Below are 9,658 nucleotides of genomic sequence, written 5' to 3'. Positions count from 1 at the left end.
ATGTTGAAATGCCATAAAAGGCAAAGATAAAATTCAGCACAAACATCAAAGTTGGGAAAGACTTGAGTTTGGTTCCAAGGTACTTGCACCTAAGTATGGGGTGCAAGGAGCCTTTGATGCTTCAGATGAAAACATTTCTAGACTATTATGAGGGAAGCAGGGTTCAGAAGAAAGGAGAGGTAGAAGCCAAGGGAATCGGTAATTGGATGTCAGAACACAGACCAAAAATGGAGTCATGTGAGAATTCTGAGTGCTTGTGAGACATCTCCAAGGAAACAAGAGTCCTGTGACCTCAGTTTCTTCAAGCCACAGAGTTGCTCTTGGGATGTCTTTTCATGTTCCTCTAGGTGTAGCGGATAGCAGTAGGTTTACTTCAGCGGTTGTTATTCATAGGCCTCCCTGGAGAAACAGGGTTTTGCCATGTGCCGCTTGTCCTTGTGACTGAACACTTACTCATGTGATTCTTCTCAACCATCAGTGTATAAAGTGTCTGGTGCTCCCAATAAAGTTGGCTATTGCATGAGACTTTATTCTGCCTCATTTTTAGTTTCTGCTCTTACCACAGTCATGCTGTCAACTAGAGCTGTAAACAATTTGACAGTTGCAGGATTTCAGTTTGAGATAAAAGGTGAGAACAGTAGAAATGGAAAGAAAATGGATGGAGAGAGAGCCTAAGAAGAAGGAGAGAAGAGATGGCCTGTCCCCCAAACACAGGTATCCAAAGAGAGGAGAGTCAAAGTTAATTAACAACAACAACAAAAGATAACATGGACTAGGGAACTGCTTTGTTGGGTTGAGAAGTTGCAGAAAAGATAGTGAGCTTACTGTCGCTGTTTAATCTCTTAGAAGTTGAGTTCTTTTTTAAAAAAATATTTATTTATTTATTTATTTTCGAGACAGGGTTTCTCTGTGGCTTTGGAGGCTGTCCTGAAATTAGCTCTTGTAGACCAGGCTGGTCTCGAACTCACAGAGTTCCACATGCCTCTGCCTCCCAAGTGCTGAGATTAAAGGCATGCACCACCACCTCCTGGACTATCTATCTATCTATCTATCTATCTATCTATCTATCTATCTATCTGTCTGTCTGTCTGTCTGTCTGTCTGTCTGTCTATCTATTATGTCTATAGTGTTCTGCCTGCAGGCCAGATCTCTTTATAGAGGTTTGTGAGCCACCATTTCCAAATGCTCTACTTACAAAGATAAATGTGAAAAAAAACATCAAGAACAATAATGTTTGTGCGTACACCCACATACGATAACAATAAAGAAGAAAAGATGCCCTCAACTTGAGAGTGTGTGTTGTGGGGACACAAGGGTGGGGGTAGCTTGGAGGGAGGGTATAGAGAAAGGCTGCGGGGAGCAAGAGGGGGAAGTGATGTAATTCTATTTCAATTAAAAACATATTTTTTAAAAGAACAATAATGTTCATCCACATCATTAAAAATGGGATACTTTGGGAAAGAAAATGACCATTCATTGAGACAACAGTTGACAGGTGACCAAATGGATTGCTTTAGTAGCAAGAGGCTTTAGTAGATATGGGTGAGTATATTGACGAGCATATGCCCTGAGTTATTTGAATTGGATACACTTTAGAGATCATTTTAACTTTATGCTCACCAAATCAACCTTTTTTTTTTTTTTTTGGTTATCACATGTCTTTTATTGAAGTATTTTCTCTTGTTGCTTCTTAACTAGTTGGGCATTCCACTATGCCACTGTTGATGTCATCAATGATGTCATGAGGGTGGCGGCCATCCACATTGCAGCCCACAGACTGTGCAGTACCCAGGATCTCTTTAATAGTTCCAGAAAGTTCTCTGGTTAAAGATCGGTGTCGCATCTGCTGGGCAATGCCGACAATCTCATCAAAAGTGATATTTCCACTGTGTTTAATGTTCTTCTGCTTCTTTCTCTCTCGTGGTGGCTCCTTGAGGGCTTTAATGATCAGGGCGGAGACAGAAGGCACCACCTCAATCTGAGCCTGTCTGTTCTGGATGGTCAGCTTCACTGTAATCCTCAGGCCTTTCCAGTCACCGGTCGCCTTGGCAATGTCGTCACCAACTTTCTTTGGGGACAGACCCAGGGGACCGATCTTGGGGGGCCAAGGCGGACGTGGCACCTACTTCACCTCCGGTGCACCTCAAGTACACGACTTTGACCTCGTTGGGGTCGAACTAGGGCATGGTGGAGGTGGCTGGTGTCGGATGAACCCGGATTCGGGACAACCAAGGAAAGTTGCACCCCTAATCAACCTTTTAAGTGTATCTTTGATTTCCATATAGTTTCTGTGCCAGAAGGAAATGCCTTGTTATTAGGTCCCATTAATATTATCTGTCATTGGCTGTTCCTCCTGAGTGTCCGTGGGGTTAAGAAATCATCTTCTCAGCCTTGGGACATAGACAAGAGGGCTTTATCTGTCCATGAGGAGGAAGGCCAGCCATTACATGGTGGTTACACACCAAGACAAGGGTACCTGCAAAGACCTCCTGGTGAATAGACGGCTGACTTTCCTCTTGTCTTGTCCTTACTTTTCTATGAACTCTTCTCAAGTGAGTCCACTGTGTAAGTCAGACCATCAGAGGCAACCAAGAATCCAGTGTTAAGCCAGCCGCTCTGCAGTGCAGGATTAATTTAAGGAACTTGATTGCTCAAAATCTGTTTACTTCATTTGGCTTGAGGGCTTGTATGTGTGTTCATAAAATTAGTCTTACTTATAAAAGAAAACCAAATAGAGACAAGAGAGTTAATGTCCTCCCCAGAAGCTTGTTTGCATTTGGACATACTTCTTCCCAGGCAATTTCATTTTTACTTTTTAATTGTATGCCGTTAAAACACTCCCTTATCTGCCTCCCAGTTCCTTTGTTGACTGGAAGTAGCAATTTATAGAAAGAGAAGAGAAAGAAGTCCTAAAAGAAGGGACAGTTCATTAAGGTGCACCCAAGTCTGGAATTAGGATCAGTCACTCTATCATAACTGGTACAACAGAAAACTTCTATCTTGACCTTAATCATCATTAGATGTAGTGTGCTATACTACTGCCAGAGGCACACAGATAAACGTTAGATCTACACAACTCAGACCAGTAACATACAATAGGAAGAGACTCTCAGTTGCCTGCAAAACTGAGCTGTATGACTTAAGCAGAGGGTATCTAGTTAAAAATGGTGGCCTTCCCTCAATTCACAACTCCTTCTCCCACTGTGGAGCAAACATACTCTTGGTGTGACTGACCACAACTCGTGCTCCAGAGAAAGTCTCTGCTTGGCCTAAAGTAATTATGGTAGTCACATCAGTTCTTTGTGTGGATTGCCATAGCAACCAATTCAGAAATGAGCCTGTAGCTATTCCCTAAACCAGCAGGTCCTCACATGTTGCTTGCACTAGCAACATGGAGACAGGTTCTTTCTCTAAGTGGTCAGAAACAGTGGCAGTGGAAGGATTCCCTTCATCTGGGAGCTAAACTGTGCATTTGAGTTTCAGAACTGCTGTTCCCATTTTATTACCATGGACTATGGTTCAGGTGATCGTATCCCTCTAAAAAGCTGGTGTTGAAATTCAGTATGCAATGCTATAGTACTAAGAGGTGACTGGGACATGAGGGCCCTACCGTCAGGGAAGAGAAGAGTGCTGGTTACAGGACTTCTCTTCCTTTGCTGGTTTTACCCTGCAAGGCTGCAGCAAGCCTTAACATAACCAAACCTGCCCATCCCACTTTCCAGACTCCAGAGCTGGGAGAAATAAATTCCCACCATTTACAAATTAGTCTGAGAATTTTGGTATCGTAGCAATAACAGGTGAAGTCATCATGGCAAAGCCTGCCTATTGCTTAATGAAACCCATGGAAGGATGAGAGAACCCAGGGAGAGGAAAAACAAAGCTAGGTGCTGGGCTTGGTAGTGCACACTTGTAATCTCAGTACCTGGAAGGCTAAGGCAGAAGGTTTTCAAATTAAAAAGAAAAATAAGCGTTTTGTTGTGGGATATTTGATTGCTCTGGGACACTCTGAGACTGTTAAAGTTAACCTTGCCTCAGGGAGTGGAGTCAATGACCAGCTGGATGGAATTAGCCATAGAGATTTAGGAGGATTAAAGATAGAGAGGCACAGGAAGGAATAGGGAGGGGCTTAGAAAGATTCTTAGGCCTTTCCATCTGGGAAGTGCGGAGTAAGAAGACCAGCTGATTGTTCCTCTGCAGCTCTCTTGATCTATCAGGTTTTTAACTCCAATATCTGACTCCCAAGTTTTTATTAATAAGAGAACAATTTGGATAAACATTTCAGTATTTATTTTATTTTATGTGTTTGGGTGTTTTGCCTGCATATATGTATGTTCACCATATGTGTTTGGTGCCTGTGGAGGCTGGAAGAGACCATTGGATCCCCTGGAACTGGAGTTGCAGATGGTTGTGAGCCATCATTTTGGTATTTGGCAGGCGAGAATTCTACCACTGAACCACCCATGCCATTCATTTTGGTATTTGGAATTGAGTTTGGATCTTCTGCAAGTACCCCTGACTACTAAGCCAATTTTCTAGCTCTCAGGATTGGAACTTTAAGGCATCCTGGGCACATATTATTTCAAGGCTAGAATGTGCTACTCAGAAATTGTGTTTCAAACTGAAACCAAACCACACCAAACTAAATAAAACCAGCTGGAATCCTGAAGTTCTCTCTGTGTCTGCGTTAGTAATTGTGATGTCTGCTTAGGCTGTTTTTTATTTACGTCTCTGTTTACTTGAAACAAACTACAAATGCTTTCCTGTGGCCTGATGGAGATGACAATAGGCTGTGAGTACTTACCTGTCCCAGAGTTTTGTGTGTAGATCTTGAAAGACCCCTACCCAGGACCCCCTAGGAAAAGAAAAGCAAGGCCAGGCTGTTGCCTAATGAAAGAAACCCAGACCAGGTGTCTCACCCTCAAAACAGGATGTCTGTGATCACTATAGCAGTCATGGGACCCGGATAATAATTGCTGAAGCGTGCTGGGAACTTTCATATGACAATACTAGAAAACCTAGTCCTTGGCAACTACCCTGGCCCCCAATTGTGTCTGATCACTATAGCAATCATGGGACCCGGATAATAATTCCTGAAGCATGCTGGGAACTTTCATATGACAATACCAGGACACCTAGTCCTTGGCAACTACCCTTGCCCCCAGTTGTGTCTATGATCACCATAGTAGTCATGGGACCAGGATAATAATTGCTGAAGTATGCCTGGGTCTTTCATAAAGTAATACCAGGAAACTTAGTCCATGGGAACTACCCCTGCCCCCAAGATGAGCCAATGAAATGCCTGTTACTTATGTAACCATTGAAACTCTATAAATATTGTACTCCCTGAAAGCCCGGTATGCTCTGCACCCGAGTTGCAGTAGCATCCGCAGGCGCCTGTGTACTCAATAAATCACCTCTTGCATTTGCAGCCAGTGGTCTGGCCCCGGTTCTTGGGCAGAGGGTTCAGTTCAGTGCCCGGTGCTTTGATGCCGAGGTTTTTCAATCTAAAGCTCGGACACAAGCCAGGCTGGAGTCACAGGCAGAGGATGTAGAGGACCAAGCAGTAAGTAAGGTTCAGGGTTTGCAGCAGTCAGCAAGAGACTGAGGGACTGAAAGAGCAGAGTCCTGAAGAATGGACTCTAGTGACACTCAGGAGCAAACACTGGAATTAGTGAAGGAGCCACTAGAGGGACCAGGAGAGAGGCAGAATATTGATGTGTCACTATGCCAAGTGACAGAGTGTCCCTGAAGAGCTGGTACTCTATGCCATCATATGATCCAGAGACAAGATGAGGCTGGGAATTTGGTAGCAATTGGTGACTCTGGAAGAAGAACAGAAACAATAAGGGGTCCCACATATTAAAAGATTTGTGACAAACATTGGATAAACAAAATGGCTCAGCGAAATAGGGAACCACAATGATATATACAAAATGTGTTTCTGCTTGTTGTTTTTTCCGCTTCTGCTTCTATTTCCTCTGTAGAAAAATCAACAACAACAGCAACAACAATAATAATAATTGTATCCTATACTAGGGATATCACATATTAAAGAGAACTTGTGAAGTATAGTGCAAATGTAGCATATGTGAGATTCTGGGGTTAGTCCCAAGTGACACACACCACATTTATGGGGATTCCAAGTGTTTTTCTGTGTTCACTACAAATGATTGGTTGTCAGGTAATGACTGTTCTTTTCCTCTTCTGGAAGACAGGTGATGTTGAGGAAAGCTCAGGATGAGGCAGAGAAGTCTTCTGTGAGAGTTGAGTGGAAACTGACTGCTTTCCGTACCTTGTAAAGGCTGCCTCCACCATGACAGAGCTAGTCCTTAGCCTAGGAGGTTGGGAATCCCATTTGTCCTAGTTTGTTTTCTGTTACTGTGATAAAACACTGACCAAAGCCAATGTGAGGGAGGAAAGAATTTGCTTTGGCTTAAGTCTTATGGTCATCGAAGGAAGCCAAGGCAAGAACTCTGCGGGCAGGAGCGGAATCAGATGCCATGCTGGAGTGCTTCTTACTGGCTTGCTTCATTTGGCTTCCTTAGGCAATTTTCTGTATATACAGCCCAGACCCAACTGCCCATCAACAGTATGGTCTGTAGTGGGCTATGTGCTCATAAATCAGTTAGCAACCAAGAAAATGCCCCACAAACACACAGACAGGCCTGTCTGATGGAGGTAATTCCTCAACTGAGATTCCCTCTTCCCAGAAATATTTAGGCTTGTGTCAAGATGACAAAAACTATGTCACCATTTCTCTGAGGAAAGGCCATCATTTTAGGTGTCCTGCTGTCACTCATGTTCTCATGAAGCTTGTCCCACAGGTGCATTTTTTCAAATTTTAGGGAGCGCCATAATCACAGAACTAAAAATGTCTGGATTGGCAGAACATGATGAACAAGGACTTTAAAAACACCAGGAGTAATAGGACTAAAGGCGAGTCTCCCAACAAGGGTCTAGCAAATTGTCCAAGGGATGGTGCTATCAAGAAATTCACACTGTGAGTGCTTAGTCCAAACTTCTTTTCCTTTAGGCACTGCTTGCACAATTAATGACATTCCCTTCCACTGGGATCTGGTTTTCTTCCTGATTTTGTGGCTAATCATCTATCCACGTGTTTTTTCTTTCAAACATAGTGGGTTATACTTGGTTGGGATTTGACTTAGAGCCAAATGCCAGTTCTGTCTCCTTGAGACTGCTGTCAGCTACCTTGATCAGTTTTAAGTGTTCTCAAGTATTCCCTTGAGACATTTTCAAAGCTAACCTTTTGAGTTTATTCTCATCACTGAAAAAGTTGCTATAGATAATTTGTAGTCCATCCATTCTATATACATTTATTATGTACCTACTATGTGCAGGAACTGTGCTAGGTTCTGGGATGGCGATGAACAAGAAGGCATATTGGTTCTTTTCACTGTCATAAGTCCAGATGCTTGACAGAGGCAGAGAGGATTGATCTTAGATCACCGTTTCAGAGGTGTCAATCCACCATGATGGGAAGGTGTGGCAGGGAAAAGTGATGAAAGGGGACACGTGGATGCTGTTCAGGCTTCTAGGCTATGGATGGCAGCATCCCATGCTCATAGTGTGTCTTCCCTCAATTAATCTCTGGAAGTCACAGACACACCCAGAGCTGTGTCTTACCCATCTCCCAGGCAATTAAAAATCTAGGCAAGTTGTCAATGAAGACTAACCCTTACAGAAGTGCACTGTCTGGTTCCTTTTAGCTTCCAATGGTAACATATAGGAGATTTTTCCCTTGGTATTGTCTCCATTGCTTCCAGAGCCGATAGGACTTTGGCTCCTCCCTTATCTCTTTTTGTTTCCTGCCTACGAGGTGAGTATCTTTGTTCTATTACACTCTCCCAGCATGATGTCCTGCCCTGCCAAAGCAATAGGGCCAATTTGCCGAGGACTGGACCTTCCAATACTATAAGCTAAAGTAAAATGTATCTCTTTACAAGCTTATTATAATGGGTATTTTGTTAGAGAGACAGAAATCTGACAGACACATTCATCAATGATGGCTCACATTTCCCATTCGAGGTAATGTGATGCTTTCTTGCCAGGGGGTGCAAATGAGGCACTAAATCCAGGCTGAGGATGTGTAGGGTTTTAAGGTTCAAGGGCACCATCTCTTGGTTCCTCTGAGCTGATGTTTTCGGTGCTAGTCCTTCTGTCCCCACAATTTCTGCCTGTTTGTAGGACTTCTTGCTCTGAACTTGTTAGGACCCCTTTCTCCAAACCCTATCACTAAACATACATTCCCACAGAATGAGTAATTTCTCTGAAAGCCCTTTTTCTATTCCCTGCTATATATTGCTTCTTTGCTTTCTTGCTCCATCTTCCCTCCAGATACCCGAAGATAATCCAAGTTGCTTATAAATATTTCCAGGGTCAAGTCAGTGCACAGATCAGTTTAATGTTATCCACAAAATACATATACTCATAAGAGAGAAAATTAATCTAGGCCCTAACAAAGGGCCTCACACAATAAGAAAGAGGAATAGAAGAGAGGGCATGAAAAGAGAAAGAAATTAAAGATAGGCCTGGAATAAAGGATATATTTTATACAGAACTCTAGAAGTGCATAAAAAAACCTTAGTAATTTAAAGTAGAGCAATGGATGGAAATAAGTAATGGTTTGTAGTTATTACACGATTTGGATACTTTTTTTTACAAGAGTATTTGCTACATAATTAGCATAACCTCTATTTTAGAAATGATGAAGAGAAACAAGGCCATTAATTTTCAGTAGGCACAATACAGCTGGAATACATAACATGATCTTTAAAGCAACGTTCCAAGGACAGTATTAGAAGCCTAATGTTTAAACACACTCATTTTCTAATTCCACGGGTAGAAATGCCATTTCTTTAGCTTTTTCAGATAGCTAGGTTGAGCCAAATTCACATCAACCACTTCTTACAATCCGTGTGAGAAAATAACAATATAGGAGTTGCTTATCCTGAAGGGAAGAAGCTGCAGCATCAGCGGGAAAGTCAGACTGCGGCAAGCTTTTTACATCACTGAGAAGCAGAGCCTCATGCTGAGAGCCGCGGAGGCCCCCGCTGGGAACTGGCGAGCGGCGCATTTGCTGGGTTGCTCCTGTTTCTGGGCTCTCTGCATTTTGTGGTTCAAGCAATAAGCAGCAGAATATGCGAAATGAGGACAGGTATATTAAAGGTATCGTGTAGCTTTTGGTTGCACATATTTAAACTGCTTATAAACAGGTCACACCTTCTGTCTTTTATATGTTTACTCAGTTACAAGGTGTCCTGCTTTGTAAAGCAATAACTGGGAGGTTGATCTTTGTGTTCCAACCCAAAAGGGGGCGGGGCATGTCGGATCCACGGTTATAACGAGTCTTATGCATATGGAGCGATGTCTTGTGGGTGGGAAGAAATGGATCTGGAAAGGCTATTTCTTCCCAGCTGAAATCTTTACAGTAGCTTGAATTGCATGCCCTTAAGCAAAGGTCTGCGGTCCAGCTAGATGGGCAAAAGTTTCCCCAGAAAGTGGCGTTTATGAACTGCTTGTCGACGTTCTCGCTAGGGAGAAACGCTTGAATGGCTCCCTTTTACGTGCTTCCCGTTTGAGGAAAGTGATCCAGATGAACTGAGAGGAGAGCAAGAGCCAGACGTGGCTCTCTGGCAAC

The 9,658-nt window shown here is 43.0% G+C and overlaps 1 pseudogene; it reads right to left on the bottom strand.

The window, feature by feature from the left end:
* Positions 1–1,690: 1,690 nt before the first annotated feature.
* Positions 1,691–9,094, bottom strand: LOC101824014 (annotated as a pseudogene).
* Positions 9,095–9,658: the final 564 nt, after the last annotated feature.

This window comes from Mesocricetus auratus, unplaced genomic scaffold (genome assembly GCF_017639785.1).
Source record: "Mesocricetus auratus isolate SY011 unplaced genomic scaffold, BCM_Maur_2.0 Super-Scaffold_100010, whole genome shotgun sequence".
Lineage (NCBI taxonomy): Eukaryota > Metazoa > Chordata > Mammalia > Rodentia > Cricetidae > Mesocricetus > Mesocricetus auratus.
This window is presented reverse-complemented; position numbering and strand designations above follow the sequence as displayed.